The 20000-nt window shown below is 41.3% G+C and overlaps 1 non-coding gene and 1 pseudogene across 1 annotated transcript; one reads left to right on the top strand and one right to left on the bottom strand.

Moving 5' to 3' along the window:
* Positions 1 to 3334, top strand: part of LOC144710061 (small ribosomal subunit protein uS2m pseudogene) — a 6244-nt pseudogene extending 2910 nt beyond the window's left edge.
* A 10538-nt stretch (positions 3335 to 13872) lies between these two features.
* TRNAS-UGA (transfer RNA serine (anticodon UGA)) lies at positions 13873 to 13959 on the bottom strand. The gene has a single exon. It is a non-coding gene; the product is annotated as a tRNA-Ser (tRNA).
* Positions 13960 to 20000: the final 6041 nt, after the last annotated feature.

The following is a 20000-nucleotide window of genomic DNA, read 5'->3' as shown; positions in this document are numbered from 1 at the left end:
TAAAGCCACTCTGGAAGAAGGGGTCATGGCCCTGGATGGTAAAGTTTGACATCTAGGTTCCGACGGAGGAAGAATGAAAAAGCTACAAAGACGTTGCTAGTCTTTTACCTGGAAGATGTAGAAGGCGCTTAGCGCTTAGGAGCGAAGTCAAAGGGTCCGGGGCGAAGGTTACGAAGTAACCGTCTTTAAACCAACGCTCAGGTTCGACCTTAGGTTCTGAGGTCACGAAGAAAGCACTCCAGTCGTACTCCATTCTACCTATTGAGTAGGGGACATAAGTAACCATGCCTCCTGCTTTTCTTTCAGAACCATCAGGTTACGAGGTCATCCTTGCGTGGGTCCTACACAGACACAGAAAAGATCACATTAGATACCTAAAGTAAGTTGCATTTATTACATGACAGGGTGGATGGAAGGTCATAGAGAGCACACCCAAAAGGACTGCTCTTAATTCCAAGGCGCGAGTGAGCGGGCGCGAGGAGCAGAAGCGAAAGCGGGAGCGAAGTTCTTGCAGAACGTATCATTTTCGGAGCTTGGAGGGCTAGGCGTGGGTCACCTGAGGGCAGGGTGCAGCCGGAGAGTCTCCGTAATGGATGCATGTAGGATAACTTTGCCAAGGAAAAGTAGGTCAAGAGCCCTGCAAGCCGAAGATAACCTTGAATATAAGTTAGATAGAAAGCTAATTTCTGACACCCGGCCTTATGTATACTATTATATGTGTCTTTTCAATACTGCATTTGTAATTTTCTCTGCAATTTATCCTTGGGAAAGCTTTCTATTTTGATTTAATGTCATGCACTTTCTCTGCAATTTCAAGTCAATCAACTCCTTTCTCAGTCCTCTTCCAATGAATTAAAAACAAAAAATCAATTTATCCTTTCTTCAAACTTGGGATAGAAAAATATGTGATCCTCACTAAAGAATGTATTAATCGAATAGTAAGGGATGGAAGTTAGATCATCATCAAGATTCACCACTAAGTAACCAACTGCATAAGGGACATGAATTTCATTTAACATTACAGTCTCTATATCGGCAACAATGAAAGGCCTACATTTCTGTTTATATTTGGCTTTAAGTGCATTTATCTTAGATGATATACGACACTTTTTATAGTTAAGTGATTTAACATCAGGTAGATTAGCATTTCTAATATCAGAATACATAACTTTGATAATATCTGAAATCATATTATCATATAAAGTAATAATAGGAAAAAAGTCTGAATTAATAGAATCGGTTTTTTTATCAACTTCATAATATATATATATGAAGATACCTTTGATCACAGCATCCTGATATTTTTCACCGTATAACCTCACAAGTTGTTCAACATTAAAATAGATCATTTGTTTGGGTATTTTATTATTACTTAAAGTATCATACAATGGAATAGCCTTCCCTAAAGTACATACGATCTCATTAATATTAGGTAATTTCATGATATAACCCATAGTAAATTTTACGATTTCACTTAACTTTATAAGCATACTGCTCTAGCAAGAGTAGAAATCCATATGTAAGCACTTCAAAATCATTAATTCTAGGGTAGGGTTCTATGAAGTGCATATAAGCATATATCTTACCAGGATAGCTAATCTTCCCTCTTGAAGTCCCAATAGAATTTACTAATCGTTCCCAGTAACCATAATTATGAATAGACGAATACGCCCTTATAAAATTCTTTCTATTTTGATTTAATGTCATGCACTTTCTCTGCAATTTCAAGTCAATCAACTCCTTTCTCAGTCCTCTTCCAATGAATGAATATCCTTTACAACACACCGTTCTAAAAATATTATTAATGTTTTCACTCTGACAGTTAAAAACTCCGCATTTCTTAATCGCTCGAAGCAAGCGATAGCCTCCTCTTATTTCAATCGCTCGGAGGTTGATGCGATTCATTGTAAAAAATGATATGTTCATGGTTTTGTTTTTAATATTTTTTTTTTTTACCTCGGCATGTCGGGGTATGAGGATTTTTCCCCTAAAGAGAGCCAAGAGTTATAATTATAATCATTAATTTCTTGAAGAACGTTTCATCGTTGATTAGCATCATTCATTCTGAACCTTCTTACGGACATAAAAAACTGTACCAGATGCTCGAGTTGAGAATGTACTATCCGACCCGATTCAACTCCTGATTTATTTGTTAAAGCATATAATGGAACAGTTTCTTTTGTTTTGGTGGACCTAGGGACCACACCTCTGGCGCCAAGGCGGAAAGGTTTCTTTCTTCGCATTCGCTCCCCGCCTCGCGCTTTCGGATAACCGCTAAGTAACAGAAGAACTGCAATTAATATTTTAGTTTAAATAAGTCAAAAGAGGAGGGATTTTTAGGATGTTACTCTTTTTCGAAATGGAATTAGTCACACGCGTAACCAACGAACTCTCCCTACGCTATTGGATCAATCGGTTCCCCCATCGCAAGTTCTTTCAGAACCTACCTCTACATTATGTAAACATAACTTCCCCCCCGGGGAATGAGTTCAATTCTATGGTTCCACCCCGGTACCTCATAACAGCATTTCCATGCCCCAAACCGCCTTACTTACCGCAAGTCGCTTCCGCTTTTCTTATTACTCGTACGCTTATCCCCCTCTCTATTAAACCACCCACCTGAGCCAATCTCGATCAAAAAAAATGCTTTCTATTGTTATTCAAAATTACTGAGTACTAACGCACATCTGGGCGCCGGGTAGCTGCTCATCATTTCAAAGTGTATATCTGTGGTTCAAGAAATGGAATTGCTATTCTCGATTCAGACAAGACACTGATTTGTTTACTAAACGCTTGTCATTTTATAGGATCTCCCATTCACAAAAAGGCCGTTCCTTCTTTTAAAGACCCATCATTTATTTAAAGATGAGATAATAGAACAAATGGCGACGAACTGTATCAATGATTCTCAATGGAGGATCGGAGTTTTTGACCAATTGTTCAAGTCAAAAAATCCGCTCGAGAAACAAGAAGATAAATTTCGGTCGAACCAACAACCAGATTGTAGTTATTATGGATGCAGATAGAAAGTCTTCGGTCATACGAAGCTGATCGATCACAAATACCTATTGCATCTTCAGTGGATTCTACGATCCCATTGGGATCCTATAAAAATAACTTATCCCATTCCAGCGAATGATCCTATGCAGTTCGTATATCTATTTCGGAAGTCGATCACGAAAACAGTTCTTCTTGAACGGGGAAGGTTATCTGACTTTCAGATAAAGACTGCGGGAGAAGAAACAACTCATCGATCGACCTTTTCTAAGAAGAATTGGTTTTAGTCGATCGGTCGACTGGTCAAATACCCATCAAACTACAGCTTCAAAGCCTAAGCGCTCAGAACTCGCTTCTGCTCCTAAACTCGCACCTAAAGTAGCTTCTGCTCATAATCGCTCCCGCTCAGAACTCGCTTTTTATGGATTGAACAAGAATTGTACTAGGGCTGGGTTGGATGAAGCCGGCTGATATAGCTTTTCAACAACGAGTGATTCCATTGACCGGTACAAAGGCAGATAGGCTATGGAGGCGCGAGTGAGCGGGAGCGGGAGCGGGTAGGCTGTTCTTGTCTCTAGGAAGCTGAACGAAAACCACCTCAGCAAACAGTGAGACTAGGTGTTCGGCTAGCTCTTGACTTGATACGGAATCCACTTATGGTTTGGTAAGCTTCCACTCTACCACGACCTTACTGATAAACCATTTCGAGTCCCCTTAGGCGCGAAAGCGGGAGCGAGAGCGTGGGTAGTGTTGTCAGTGTTTTTATAAGCGGATTAAGACATGGTCAAGTGCTATCGATCGGCGGTAAGATGGTCCTGGAAGGTGATGCTATCCGCATTCTTCGGGCAGCTTCTTTACCTTCGGTAACTTATCTTTCAGATAACGTTTCATCTGAAGAACTGAGGTTCTGAGTTTACTTCACAGAACCTGAGGTGAGGTTACGAAGTTCTTGCAGATTGGAAAGAAGAATATGAACATAAGACTAGGACTACCAAAGAGTTCGAAAAGAGAGAATGTCTATGATGCAAATGAGGACTGGGTAGGCACACGCCCTATAAATGTCGTTGACCTAAGAACTCAAGATGCTAATACTATTCTTAAATATGAGCTATTTACTAAGAATAAGAAGAAGCCCTGATAAATCTACCCTTTAACTTAATCCGACAAATGAACAACCCCGCTCAAACTGAATCCGAAAGATCGACAAGGTGGGACTAGCCCCTTTCATCACTCCGACTTACTTATCTTTGGTGGAGTTATAGGTGTATTTGATTTATAGGTGTATTTGATTTTTTTTTATAGGTGTATGTGTTATGTGTTATGTGTTATGTCTTATGTATACTATTATATGTGTCTTTTCAATACTGTATTATTATAATAGGTGTGAAGTGTGTGAAGTGTAAGGTGTGAAGTGTCTTTTTTTTCAATACTGTATTATTATAATAGGTGTGTTTGAGTTATAGGTGTGAGGTGTGAGGTGTGAGGTGTAAGGTGTAAGGTGTGAGGTGTGAAGTGTGAAGTGAAGTGAAGTGAAGTGTAAAGTGAAGTGAAGTGAAGTGTGAAGTGAAGTGAAGTGAGGTGTGAGGTGTGAAGTGAGGTGTGTAAGGTGAAGTGTGAAGTGTGAAGTGAAGTGTGAAGTGTGAAGTGTGAGGTGTGAGGTGTGAGGTGTGAGGTGTGAAGTGTGAAGTGTGTAAGGTGTAAGGTGTGAAGTATTTTTGGATTAGTACTTCCAATTGACACCTTACACCTATATGTTCAAGAGTTCCAATTGACCTGACCTAGCGAAGGTTATCCTATCCTACCAAAGGTTCTGCAAGAACATTGCAGAACCTCCGGCTTCAAACAATTCAAAATCTCAGGAAGACTGGTCAGTCAGGAAAAGGGGCCAAGGACAAGGCGACTGGGATCAACTATGTGGCGCAGCAGCTACGGATTGGGAATCCATGGATTCGGAAACAGTGTCTCGACCTGACCGAAAAGATAAGTAAATCGGTTCGTGGTAGAGTACCTGTTGTCGATCAACCGGCTGTCTTACCTCAGGAGTCGACGTAGGAGGAGATGTTTTACCTGAAAGGTGGAGCAGGCGCGAGTGAGCGGGCGCGAGGCGCGAGTGAGCGGGCGCGAGGAGCGGGGGCGACTCCAGGAGCAGAAGCGCAGCGCGCGAAGCGATGAATATGAGGATTCAGACGCGAGTGAGCGAGCGTTTAGGAGCGATTCAGATTCAGATTCATGTTACGAAGGTTATTCAGATTCATCTTCTTTATCCGATAACCCGCTCACTCGCCCCTCAGAACCGTTACAAAGTAATGAAATCACTTAACGAGGACTCTCTCGTGATATAGTTTCAGGTTCTGAAATAAACAATGGGACATCCAAAAGCTCCGGCGTATCCTCGAGGATCTATCTTTGAATAGAACGCGCACTGCTCTTCCGTGCCTTAGAATTGAAGAGGGCATTGGAAACGGTGATACTAATCATTTTTCATAAGGTCTTTTTCTTTTCCCACGTAGTTCGTCGGTCAAACCTACGATTCTCTTCATCTTTATTTTTTGAGTATCACTTAAGAACCATCCCTTCCTATTTGTTTGTCTTGTCAGATAGAAAGAAAATGAGACCAACCCCCTTCTTTACCACTTGAGGGGGTGGGGTGAAGGGGAGGTTTAGATACAACCGGGGCTAAAAGGTTTATGATTGAATCTCAGAGGCATTCTTATCATTTGGTAGATCCAAGTCCATGGCCTATTTCGAGTTCACTCGGAGCTTTTGCAACCACCGTAGGAGGTGTGATGTACATGCACCCATTTCAAGGGGGTGCAACACTTCTCAGTTTGGGTCTAATATTTATCCTATATACCATGTTCGTATGGTGGCGCGATGTTCTACGTGAATCCACGTTGGAAGGACATCATACAAAAGCTGTACAATTAGGACTTCGATATGGTTTTATTCTTTTTATAGTATCGGAGGTTATGTTCTTTTTTGCTCTTTTTCGGGCTTCCTCTCATTCTTCTTTGGCACCTACGGTAGAGATCGGAGGTATTTGGCCCCCAAAAGGGATTGGGGTTTTAGATCCTCGGGAAATCCCTTTTCTTAATACCCCTATTCTCCCTTCATCCGGAGCTGCCGTAACTTGGGCTCATCATGCTATACTTGCGGGGAAGGAAAAACGAGCTGTTTACGCTTTAGTAGCTACCGTTTCACTGGCTCTAGTATCCACTGGCTTTCAAGGAATGGAATATTACCAAGCACCCTCCACTATTTCGGATAGTATTTATGGTTCTACCTTTTTCTTAGCAACTGGCTTTCATGGTTTTCATGTGATTATAGGTACTCTTTTCTTGATCATATGTGGTATTCGCCAATATCTTGGTCATCTGACCAAGGAGCATCACGTTGGCTTTGAAGCAGCAGCATGGTACTGGCATTTTGTAGACGTGGTTTGGTTATTCCTATTTGTCTCTATCTATTGGTGGGGAGGTATATGAAAGAACGAATAAGTGGATTGAGGAATGAAAGCTCGAAGACAAAGAGAACCGGCTTTTCCAAAGAATTACTGCAGCTTTCCCACCCCTTTGATGATAATATCAAAAAAAGTTGATTACTTTCCTACAAAATATCTCTGTATTCTGGCACATAAATGTAGGGATCAAGAGATTATGGCAGATTATGTTCACCAAGAAATTACCCAAATGGATCTTGGTCTATTTGAGATTGTTCCTTTAATCGTAATCAAAGATGTTTTTTGTCCTTTTCCGAACAAAGAAAATCGAAGAACCTAATGGATCGAACTAATCCTTGGCTGCTACGAATGGCCTAGCGCTATGAAGAAACGCTCTGTTCTGATAAGCAAAATAGAGCAACTTATGTAAACATAACTTATTGAAGAACCTTCGATAACCTGATCGCTACGCCAGAGGTTCCGACTGAGGAATTACGTTCTGAAATAAAAAAGATTATTAACTTTAGGATAGGAGATCAAAGCACAGATCGGTCCGAAGTGAGCTGCTTGCAGCTTAATAAAAGTCGAATTATCATTCCCGGCCTCTAAAAAAAATATGGGTAAGACATGGTATTGTTTTAGTCTAATACTTGTCGTGGGAATAGGTTATTCTTTTTTTAATCAGAACGAACTACCTGTCAATTATATAGTAAGCAAACACATACAGCTCAACTTTGTTTGTTAATATAGATTGATTTTCTTCATTCGCTGTTCATTTACTTCGTAACGTGACCTCAGAACCTTCAGAACCTTTGACTTCCTTCGTTTTTTTCAGAACTTCATTCCTTCTTCATCTTCATCTTCATTGACTTCGTAACATTCAGATGCATCTTCATGTTACGAAGTCAATGAAGATGAAGGCGCGGAAGCGGTTCAGATTCATCTGAAGATTCAGGCGCGACGAGCGTGAAGATGAAGACGAGCGTGAATATTAAGATGAAGGCGCGGAAGCGGTGAATTGACAGGCAATTCATTTTGTCCCCTTACTCATGAAAAACTATCGATTCAGTAAGGATGACCTTTTTCAGAGTTCTACATTAATTTTTTATAGTAATTGATGACTATTACGACATGCTATTTTTTCCATTCATTACCTTTCAGGATCAGTCGTGGTCTTATAGACTCTACCAATAGTCTGGACGAATTCGTTCCTTCATCCAAATGTGTAAAAGATTATAGCCGCACTTAAAAGCCGAGTACTCTACCGTTGAGTTAGCAACCCTGTCTGTATAATATATGAATAGAATATGTTAAGTTAAGAGTCGATACACTCCTAATCTAAATACAACCAATTAAACCAATCTAACCAATATAAATATTAATGGAAATCGATGCATTTACTTAGAATTACACTGGAATTATATTTGTTCAATACACCATTGTCAATATGAATTAGATGAAACTAAATCCCATTTTTGTAAAAGAGAAAAGACTTGTGTTGGATTGGCACAACATAAACTCTATGAGAATTTTGTCGAAAATATAAGCAACAAGTGAACAATATCTAAAGTTTCTTTAGTCACTAAAACGACAAAGGATTAACTTAAATACTCTTCCTTACAAAAAAACAAATATTTAGTAAAATACAAAGCTATACGATATAAAGGCTATTAGTGCTAGACTTTATGAACTGCCTTTTAGTTTTTTTAAATACTTCAATTAATTGAAAGTTCTTTTTTAAACAATTCCGCCTTCTTAAAAATATCATGAACAGTTCTTGTGGGTTGAGCCCCTTTTTCAAGAAAATCTAGAATAACCGGAACATTTAAAAAAGTTTGATTCTTTATCGGATCATAAAAACCCACTCTCCGAAGATCTCGTCCTTCTCTTCGGGAACGAACATCAATTGCAACGATTCGATAGATTGCTCATTGGGATAGATAAGCAAAGCCCCCCCCCACAGAAACGTATAAGAGGTTTTTTCCTCATACGGCTCAAGAAAGAATGATTCTAAAACTAAAATGTTTATATTGACTCAAAATAAAAATGCACTGGACATTTTTATTTAGCTTTAAGATTTTTCATTTTAAGTCATTGAATATGTTTAAATATCAATAAAAATCACAAGTCATGTCATAATATCGCCCTCAAATAATACAATATAAAGGGAAACACATTTATCTCTATAATATAAAACTCAAAAAATGAACTGAATTAGACTATGATTTAAATTGTTTTATTTTTACATAAAGACAAAAAACTTCATTCATTTGTCCTCATAACTCAAGTAGGGAAGCTTTGAAAAATTTCCAATTCCTTCGAATTTATTGAGTTGTCTCTAACACCTTTTTGTCTGTCTCATCTCAAATCTGATTGCTTATTATTCTTTATTCTAATTCCTAAATTTGAGATAATTTAATTGTCAAGACACTTCAAAATTGTGTTTTGTTTCTTGTTACGCAATCCTTAACCTTTATTTTATCGAATCCTTGGGTTTAGACATTACTTCGGTGATCTTACTTCTTTGAAAATGGCAGCAACAGACCTTTTCTAGGAAAATGATACGAAAAAATCATTCTCCTGTAATACACTTTTGATCGAAATAGTTTTACCTTACCGATTCTAACAAGTTTGACTTTTTCAGTTTAAAGTAAAATTGTTAGAATTTTATTTTTTTTTCGATTATATATAGAGATATGTTTTACAAAGTAGTCCAGCTTCTTAATTGGCATTAACCCTAGATTCGTCCCCCGAAATGCTAAATCAATCATTATTTTATACTCGAGCTTCATCGCGTACTATTTACTTCTAACCTCAAATTGGGTCCCTAGTAAAACAGAACAAACCATGTCGAGACAAGAGCATCCTCATTTAGATAGAAAATGGCGGATATAAGAATCCACATAAAGGATCACGTCCTTCAAGTCGCACGTTGCTTTCTACCACATCGTTTCAAACGAAGCTTTACCATAACATTCCTCTAATTTCGAACCGGGATGGAATTGATTCAATATGGAATCATGAATAGTCATTGACTCTGTTTAGTACATACAGACCTTTTTTTTATTTTCTCCATTGACTTTTTAGTTAGTTAGGAATAAAAAAAGTCTTTATCCTAGGAAGGCTCGGCAAGAAAACCAATAAATCCAAAGATTAAAATTAAAGTTTTTTTTAGATGTATGTCAATTGGAAGTACTAATCTTATTTCACCTATGTGAAATAAGATAGGATAACCTTTGGTAGGATAGGATAACCTTCGCTCCTAAGCGCCTTCGGATAACGTTTTCATTCTTCTTCTGATTTTCTTCATTCGCTGTTCATTGACTTCGTAACGTGACCTCAGAACCTTTCCGTGTTCGGAAGCATTAGCTGCTAGGCGCGGAAGCGGGGAAGATTAAGATTCAGACGCGACTGATGGAGCGATTTATGAGCAGAAGCGACGGCGCGACTTTAGGAGCGAAAGAAAAGAACAGCATCTTCAATCATCTTCAAGAACGTTACGAAGTCAATTGTGAAAGTCTTCGAAAGGCTGTAGGGCTTGAGTCAACTACGAAATTTTATGCCAATGAAACCAGCACAACCCTAGATAGACAAAGAGACCATTCGAGGTGATGCTAATCAGAGAGTCGATATTCCGTGTTGGGTCAATCAATAGATATATGCTTCCAAAAATTTATTTGTTGTGCCATTGCTTCAAAGAAAGAGTTCTCCTTCTCCCAAGCTGTTCCGTTCTTTCGCTCTTAAAATCGCCCTGGCACTATTGAAGTCTTAGATCTCTCCAGTTGATCTTTAACCAGCAATTTGCACGTCAACAAATCAAAGAAGGGCAGTATGAAATGCTCATTATCAACTTCGAATTCTATCTCTAGAAAGGATAAACAACATGTGATATGGATGCCCGGGCGTTTACATTCAATATGTATTCTTTCAGAACCTTCTTTCAGAACATTCGGTGATGAAATAAATAATAAATGCTGTTATTTTTTTTATAGCAAACCCGCAAGAAGAACTCTACCAACCTCGAAAGAAGAAATCCAAGTCTAAAGGATGAAAGAAAAATAAAAGAAAAAGAAGAAAGAAAACAAGCTAACCAATAAGTCTAGAACAGAATCCATAGGTTCTGCAAGAAGTCACGAAGGGGTCAGGAGCGGGTTCTGAAATCACTTGACTTCGTAACCTGTAAGAACGTAAGCAAGGGATAAGGTGATAGTTATTCTCTCTTATATCTGGTCAATGCCATTCTGTCTAGTAATTCTTTATCGACTACTTTAGTAACTCTTCCCCTCCCTCTAATCTAACCCTACCTCGCTCCCCAGGCCTTCCATCCAGTTTGCCTCCTTTCTCTTGCTTGATTGATGGAATAGTTCAATGCCCGAGCTCCTGTTTTGCTTGCGTTCTTCACCGGCGCTCGCCGGATGGATGTATCACTCATCCCGCTCCTAAGGTTAGGAGTCTTCTGTGTGTTATAATCATTACGGGAATGAATCGCATATCTTGGTTGAGAATGGCTCGGGAATTCATTGATAGTTACTTTGCCAGGTTCTAGGGGGTTTCCTATTTTTTGTCGATCGAGTCGCTCTCCCTCATTCTACTCGTCCAGCCTTCTTCACGAACTTGTACAATCGATGCCACAGAGATAGCCAACTCTATTATCGAAGAAATAAGGAAACGGGCGACGATTTGGCACCAGATATCCGGAGGTGTGGAAAGAGCAGCTGTGAGAAGCGGAAAAACCATCAAAAAACGACGATTGTTCGTGAAGGTTTCCACAGAAAGATCCCTTGGTTCTGGCAAACGGATCACAATTACAGGTACCTGGGAGCATACCGATGGAATGAACGAAATACGAACAGTTAACATAATATGGTCATAGATCTTAGGTTGTAACTTGATCATGAGCGAATTTGTTGATGTTGCACCCACGAAGTATGGAAAGTGCCAAACATTGGGAACTACCCGGGGAGGAGTTAGGAACAGGAACAAAGAGAAGCGAGAACCACTTAAATGGAGGAATCGATTGTATTTCGTCCTTTGTTCCCCATAGCAACTGGGGATCGAAAAGCACCAAATTTGATGACTTATTAAGGGAAAGACGAAGTAAGAGCATGCTATAGAAGACGTTGCAACATATGTCGGGGAGGCCTCCGTTGATTGTGTACGAACAAAATACGAGTCCAAAGGCAGGGTAAGAAAGGGTTTAGCTAATGGAGAAATTGACTCTTCCGGAAACCAGTAACGCGTAAACCATGTTAAACCAAGACCGATCAATATCCGAACGGAACGGATTCGAACTTCTCCTAGAATAGTTTCCGGTGCGAAATTCAATTCTATGAGTAATTAAAAGGTTATAAAAGAAGTGGATTCGGGAACGTGGAATGTCAGTCAGAGGTTACGAAGTAATGTAACTCCTGTACGAGAACGAAAAAGTCCTTCGTCCTACACTCGCTGACTTCACGTCGACCTATAAGTAGTAGTGAACTCCGCTTCCTTCACTGAGACAAAAGAGTGAAGTAAAGGCGCGACGGAGCGTGAAGATGAAGATGAAGACGAGCGTGAAGATTCAGACGAGCGTTCAGATTAAGATGAAGACGAGCGAGCGGGGGCGCCTTTAGGCGCTTAGTTAGGAGCGTTTACGAGCGGGAGCGATGAAGATGAAGATGAAGATTCATCAACGATTCATGTTCTGCAAGGCGCTTAGGAGCATAAGGGGCGCAGCGTGAATGCAAGAAACGTTCTGCAAGGTTATGTTATTTTGAACATAAGAAGTCACAGCGAATGAAGAACAATACCGAATGTTCAACATCTGAAAGAATGGCAATGAGAGGGGGCGGGGACTCATTTGCTTGTGACTGAAGGAAGTAGGGCTCCTATTGAACCGAACAGCCCCTCCCTTCAAGTGAACAGCGCAAGCCTACTGATTGATAGCTTATCTTATAGGCATAGCGGATGGTCCGTTAGTGGATCTTATATTATAGTCGCGAGCCGAGCGTACCACCTTTTATTTTAGTCGTGTTGTAGTCGGTCCTAAAAGGTCCTTCCACTTTAAGAATGTAAACCAGCAAAATTAGAATGAAGCTGCTTCTTCAACTTGACACGCGTAGAATGGGAAGGGCAGGGCTGACTCTCTGTCTGGCTTGGTCTCGCTCCCTTCCCGCACGCCTGGAAGATTTATAATCTCAAGAACCTTTCCGTGGGTCGATTTAAAAAAGGAGTCTATTTCTTACGGTAACCATGAAAGAATCTCTTCCGGGTAAGATTAAAAGAAGATGCTTCCTTGGCCGTGTGGAACATGGATGAGCATTATGTCATTCCTACAAGTGATCCGACTGGAAGAAGTGCTATATGAGGACTTCGAGATCAAATATAGAATGTTTCTTTCCATTCCTCGTGAGCCACTTATTTCTCCGAAACAAGAGATCAAAGTTATTTTCCTCCTTTTTCCCAATAAGTCGACGGCCTTACACCATTGGGATACTTCGAATAAACTTGAGTACATATAGGAGACACCAGTGCTAAAACCTTTTATCGAGATATCTTCCAAACTGTTAGGGTCGTTGCTCCGGATGTTGTTCCCCCGGTGTGAAACCAGTTGGTTCCGCAGTTTGAGAATTCTGCTAATCCCAAGTACTCCATCTCCATCATTGCATATGGCAATATAAAAAGTAAAGAGGAGAAGGCATGACCAGAAGAATTGTGTGAAATAAGTAAATTTATCCAGTTGAGGCATTATTGATTCATCAAGAAAGATTCCCTCCAGACAGGGAACCAAGTTCACCTGTACGAGTAGTGAAGAACTATAGAGAGCTGTGGTTGGTTGTTGATCAACGGAAAGCATGAATAAAATTAAAGAAACTTATCTCGGTTAAACAATAAATTAAGGAGTGTGGTGGATGTGTGTGTCACTGGGTCTACCAAAACAAAAGATATTGTTCCATCCTAAAATGCAAACGCAAGTGAATGCTGAACAAAAGGAACCTCTCATTCCCGGAGATCGTCTCTGTGCTTTTGCTTAGAAAAAAAAAATGTGCCTGACCTTCTTTATCCGTGACTCCGCTCCCGCTCACTCGCGCCTTCGCTCCGTCGCTTCTGCTCCCTCGCGCCTCTATTCAATCAAATATTTTTCTTGTAAATTATATGCTTTAACAAATCAGGAGTGGAGTGGTTCAGCATCTTCACTCTTTTTGTAAGAGCCAACCGGAACAGTCGATTCTTAAAGTTGGGTTACTCCCATGCCCTTAATAAACTGAAACAACTCACTCCAAACCCAACAAAGCACCCCCCCGCGTCTAAAGCTCCTAGAGAAAGCACCTAGACACCAGAGAGTCTTGAAAGCACCTGCACAAGGCTATCGTCTACCCATTCCATCCATCATATCAGTCGAGTCGATCCGATTCGTTCTTATCTATAGATAACGCAAGAGAGAACTTATGACCTCGCGGATGGAGAGGGATTCGAACCCCCGGTATTCCTATCAATACTTCGGTTTTCAAGACCGACTCTTTCAACCACTCAGACATCCATCCCTTCGCGCTTCGCCCGTCCTATCTATCTGCGCGCCGGCAGGTAGGGGCAACTCTATGTGATTCGCTACGCTTGCTTACGCCCCACCCCGCTTATGTTAAAACATAACCTGCCCTTCGGTAGTACGAATCGCAACGCTTCGCTTGTTTCTATATGATAATATGCACCGTCCGTCGGCGCTCCCTGCAATAACAAGAGAGTGAAGAACGAACGATCCTCCAAGATGGAATCCGACTCAAGCGAGTGAGTGAAAGGTTCTGATTTCTCAGAATGAAATAAACGCTAATTCTCTTTCTCTCAAAGAAAAAAGATATATCTAAGGTTCTGTTAAGAAATCAATAGTTTAGTTCGGATTTTTCTAGTAAAAAAAGGGGGGGGGGACTCTTTATTTCATAACCTGATCGAAGCATATCCAATGGTCATTGGTTCTGCAAGAACTTATGTCTTTACTTCTGGAAGAACGTTTATTCGCTTCGCCCCTTCGCTCCCGCTCCTAAAGTCGCGCCGCTCATAAACTCGCGCCTTCTTTTTTGGCGAAGAGGCGCGTAGCGATTCATCATTCCATTACACAAGAACGTGATAAAGAACTAATACCCCGTTTTGGTGTTTCGATTGAAATACCCATAAATGGTATTTTACGTAGAAATAGTATTCTTTTATTTCGACGATCCCCTGGAAGAAACAGTTCCAGAATTACTAAGGCGCGAGGAGCGTTCAGATTAAGATGAAGACGATGGAGCGTCGATTCAATCTTAAAGAGGTTCTTTATTTCTTGACTTTGACTTTCTTTAGAACGTTTATTCGCTTCGCCCCTTCGCTCCGTCGCTTCTGCTCATAAATCGCTCCTAAGCGCCTAAGGCGCGGAAGCGGTGAATATATGAGGATGAAGACGAGCGTGAAGATTAAGATGAAGACGCGACGAGCGGGGATTTTAATCAGAAGTCAAGTGTTAGAAGGTTCTGAGGCGCGAAAGCGGGAGCGACGAAGGCGCGAGGAGCGGGTTACGAAGTGAAGATGAATGTTACGAAGTCAATGAAGATTCAGATTCAGAAGAAGAAGGTGATGCTAATCAACGTTATCCAGCGGATAAACGATGAAAGGTTCTGTAAAGAACGATTTTTTTTTCATTCCCGAGGAATCTTACCAGGTTATCTGAAGGATAATGGTCCGGAACAATAGTATTATAGGAGTGGATACATTACTCACTTTAAATACAAGAAGCCGAGTAGGTGAAGTGGAGAGAAAAAAAGTATTGAACTCCTCTTTCTGGGGATATCCATTTTCCTGGAGAGACAGATAAGATATCCAGGCACATCGGCATCTTGATACCACCGGGAACGGGAAAAATTCATTCTAAGGTTCTGAGGTTATCCAACGTTACGAAGTCAAAGAAGAAGTCAAATAAATAAAATAAAAATTTCTCTATGTCATTATTTTTTCCACAGGATCTTTTGCAGGAAGGGGATAACGTCCAACTTAGAGTTGTCAATTATATCCGAAGGTTCTGAAAAAATTTTATCACAAAAGTATGAAATTAGTTCGGACTTGCTTAGTATTGAATTGGCACCAAGAACAAAATAGTTCTATAGAAGGTGTATTCATGCTTATTTTGTTGAAATAAAGACAAATGATCTAATTTGCTCATAAGAATTGAGTTAGCTAAGTCCCTTTGTATACCGGATAAATAAATAGTACGGCGGGTTCAGGTTATTCTTTTAAGAAGAAGAAGTGTTTTTCAAAACTCTTGCTCCTAAGCTTTTGCTCGCTCACTCGCGTCTTCATCTTAATCTTCCCCGCTTCCGCGCCTTCGGATAACGTTTACTTCGTAACGTTGGATAACCTCAGTGATTAGCATCACCTGTGATTTAATTGATGCAGCAGGTGATACTAATCGGATCGTTGGGACCACTGATTTAGTAGTATCCGCTTGTGCAATCTTTTAAGAAAAAAGAGGTGGTATGTTAACGAATTGGTTCACTACGGAAATGAGACTTAAAAATAAAGTTCAGGCGCGAAGTTTACGAGCGGGAGCGGGAACAAAGGATAGGAAAACTCAACAGTCTCCCAGCAGCAATGTTGAAGAGACAATTATCCACCCTGCAAACATATATATATATCTGGGTGGAATCAAAGACAGGGGCGAAGCGATATTGTAATTATTGTTGATCAGCAAGAAGAATATACGGCTCTTCGAGAATGTGTCATTTTGGGGATTCTGACGATTTGTTTAATCGATACAACAAATCTCGCAGATATTTCGATTCCAACTAACGACGATGCTATCGCTTCAATCCGATTGATTCTTAACAAATTAGTATCTGCTGCGGTCGTTCTAGCTATATAAGAAATAATTTATTATTAATAGGGAAACTCCATAGATTTTTTTTATGAGACTATTCTTCATAAAAAAAAAAATAAAGTACTCGAACTTGGGATATTATGTCATTACTTAGTATCCTAACCACTAATGATTAAAATGGGTCAGTTGAGAAAGAGATGGTTACGAAGTAAATAATTCTTTATTTTAAGTTAGATTTCTGTCAGAGGTTACGAAATAAATAACCCCAAGAAGTAGAATACAGTTAGATACTTAAATCTGCATTCTCGCTACGCGCCTAAACGCTCGCTCACTCGCGTCTTCATCTTAATCTTCACGCTCGTCTGAATCTGAACGCTCGTCTGAATCTGAACGCTCGTCTTCATCTTAATATATTCACCGCTTCCGCGCCTTAATTATCCGCTCACTTTTTTTTTTATCATCTTTGGACTTCAGTTGAAAGGATGGCTTTATCTCTAGGAGTTCGAGCCTCATCCTTAGCTCTATGTAATGGGTTGGGCTGGGCGGTCTGGCCTGGGCCATAGTTTTGGCTGTGGGATCCCTATTCACTACCGATGCCCCCGTTCTTTTTATGACAGAAGAGGTTCAGCATGAACTTAAAAGAGTTCCCTCGTGGATTCGGGACTTGTCGTGTTCTGTTTCGGAAATAGAAGACACAGGCACATCTGTTAATCAACCTGCTCCAGGGACCGTGCCTCCAGGTAACGAAGTTAAGCCATCTAATCCTCTCGCACCCCATTCTTATAAACCCGATGAAGGTTCAGCATGAACTCGACATTATGTAAACATAACCGAATGATTATGTTATTTACTTCGTAACCTACACCCATAGACTATCTGATAGCTGGTATGCAAGCGGAAGATCTCTTCGAAGTTCCGCTCGTAAACGCTCACTCGCGCCTTGACCTAACGGTCAATTGGCTGGAACTGGGAGCTCAGACACTTCAAAATCCCCGTCGGGAGAATACGATATGGCGATGCTATATCTCTGGAAAGACTACAAAAATAAGTCCATACTTTTGTCGTTACAAGCAAAAATGCTCCATCATAGAGAGTTTACCGATGAGAACTAAGCTAAGCTTAATAGGACTTTTGGTCGATATGGTTTACGAAGTAAAAGGTTACGAAGTAAATGAATTATTGAAGGCGCGAGGGAGCAGAAGAGTTTACGAGCGGGAGCGGAGTCACGGATAAAGAAGATGAAGATGAATGTTACGAAGTCAATAAAGATGAAGATGAATCAGGCGCGGAGCGAAGAAGTTATCTTCAAGATAAGTTCTGCAAGAAATGAAAAGTTCTGATTTCTCAGAATTTGTTTCTTTCAGTTCTTTTAAGGGTGAGGAACCGTAAGTAACTCAGTGCTTAGTTCTGAAAGAAATGAAAGCAGAATTCTTCTGATTAAAATCAGAACCTCCCTCCTACATGTTCAATCTTTTTTTAGCGGTTTCCCCAGAGATCTTTATCATTAACGCAACCTTCATTTTGCTCATTCATGGAGTTGTATTTAGTACCTCTAAGAAAGATGATTATCCACCGTTAGTCAGTAATGTGGGTTGGCTTGGATTACTTAGTGTTGCGCGCCTAGGAGGGCAGCGCGCTTTGGGATACGGAAGAGCTTTTATCGCCCAGCTCCCTAACCTAATGCGGCCGGACCGCGGGGAACCGTAGCATGGGGGACGTCCTAATCCTTTTGCCGCCGCAAGGCTGGCTAATCGTACGCAGCAGGAGCAAGGGAACTCCCCTGGTTCTGGAAGGCACATGAGTCCGAACGCTATGTTGAATGTGCGACTCATACTACACAACGTAGGTACCTGTGCAGGTGAGGCGTCGGTCGGTCCTAGAAACGGCGGCTGCGGCGCGAGGCGCGATTTTAAGAGCGGACGTGCTGCAACCTAGGGATCACCAGGCAGCTCTTTCGCTCCATAGGGATATCGGGGGGGCATAGCACCATTCTTCTTGGAGGAGGGTTGGATTGCCCGGGTGACAGATCCTGCCATAATGTACTCCTACCTGTTGCACCCGCAACCGAAGTGAAGTCGAGCATAGATACGACGATCTTCATGCGATGCGTGAAGGTTATGAAATAACGAAGGAAAAGGGCGGTAGATGATAATGATAAAGAGCTAGCGTCTGGACGGGCGGGCGGAATGGATAAGCGAAAGGTGCCATGGTACCTACTAAAACAACTAAACTCGAGGCGCGGAAGCGGTTCATATATGAGGATGAAGACGAGCGTGAAGATGAAGACGAGCGAGCGGGACCTTTTCTCGAGCACAGAATAGGCAATTGAGAGATAGAGCTAGTGGGGAATCAATGCTCCGGACCGAAGATTCCTCCGACACCTGGCTTTCTCCGACGCATATTAGCTTAGCTGCGCTCAATAGGTTCTGAAAGAATTGTTTCTGATTAAAATAAGAACTGTTCTGATAAATCAGAACCTGCGACACTCCCACTCCTACGCCTGCTGAGCAAGATGCATTGCGATTTCCTCTTCTGTGGAGGCGCCTCTGCCTCACACCCGGAACGGGAAGAGAAATACTTTCTTTGTTCGGGGGTTTCGTAAAGAAAGCCAAGCCCCAAGACAAGGCGCGACGGAGCGAGCGACTCCAGGCGCTTAGGAGCAGAAGCGAGTGAGCGGGAGCAGAAGACGAGCAAAAGGCGCGAGTGAGCGGGCGCGTTAGCAAAAGCGAGTTTACGAGCGGGCGCGAGGAGCAGAAGCGTAGCGAAGATGAATCAACGATGAAAGGTTACGAAGTAAATAATGGCTGGATCCGAGCTGGGATAGTGGCGCCCATTCCTAACCAGTACCGAAAAGGTTCGCTTATGCTGGAGGGAGCATCCCCACTTAGTGATCGGTCCGCTAGTTCACGCAAATCTGAAGAAGTTATCACGGACGAGCCACATGCAGGGAAACTTGCACGTGTGGTTCTGGCCGTTTAGAACCTTCGGTATCTAATAACCTTGCTTCTGCTCGCCGCTGGCGCACCTCTCCTAACTATTGCCCATTTATTCTGGAATAATTTTTTTAGGAGGGACCATTCTACATATTTCTGCCAAATCCTTCCATTATTAAGTACGGCTGGTACCATTTCGATGTGTTTCGATTCTTTCGAACAAGAGAGGTTTGATGCTTCTGAATTCATTGTATTAATTCCACTTCCTACTCGCAGTATGCTCTTTATGATCCCGGCTCATGATTCAATTGCCATGTATTTAGCTATTGAGCTTCAAAGTTTATGTTTTTATGTGATCGCTGCATCAAAAAGAAAGTCTGAATTTTCCACGGAAGCTGGCTCGAAATATTTGATCTTAGGTGCATTTCCCTCTGGAATATTATTGTTCGGGTACGACCGGACAACTACCAATAAATAATGAGAATGATTTACTTCTTCTTCTTCATCTTCATTGACTTCGTAACATGAATCTGAATCTTGACTCCGCTCCCGCTCACTCGCGCCTTCATTTACCGCTCCTAAAGTCGCGCCCTCTACTCGTCGCGCCTTCATTGACCTCTTAGCAGATTCATCTTAATTTCTTGCTCCGTCGCTTCTGCTCATAAATCGCTCCATCAGTCGCGTCTTCATCTTAATCTTCCCCGCTTCCGCGCCTTCGGAACCTCTATGTAGTTGTCTATCTAGGGTGATCGATCTACTTTACTTCGTAACCTGGGGCTGTGTTTCGATCTCCTACGTGCGAAAGATAAGG

The sequence above is a fragment of the Wolffia australiana genome, chromosome 12 (genome assembly GCF_029677425.1).
Source record: "Wolffia australiana isolate 7733 chromosome 12, ASM2967742v1".
Taxonomy (NCBI): domain Eukaryota; kingdom Viridiplantae; phylum Streptophyta; class Magnoliopsida; order Alismatales; family Araceae; genus Wolffia; species Wolffia australiana.
This window is presented reverse-complemented; position numbering and strand designations above follow the sequence as displayed.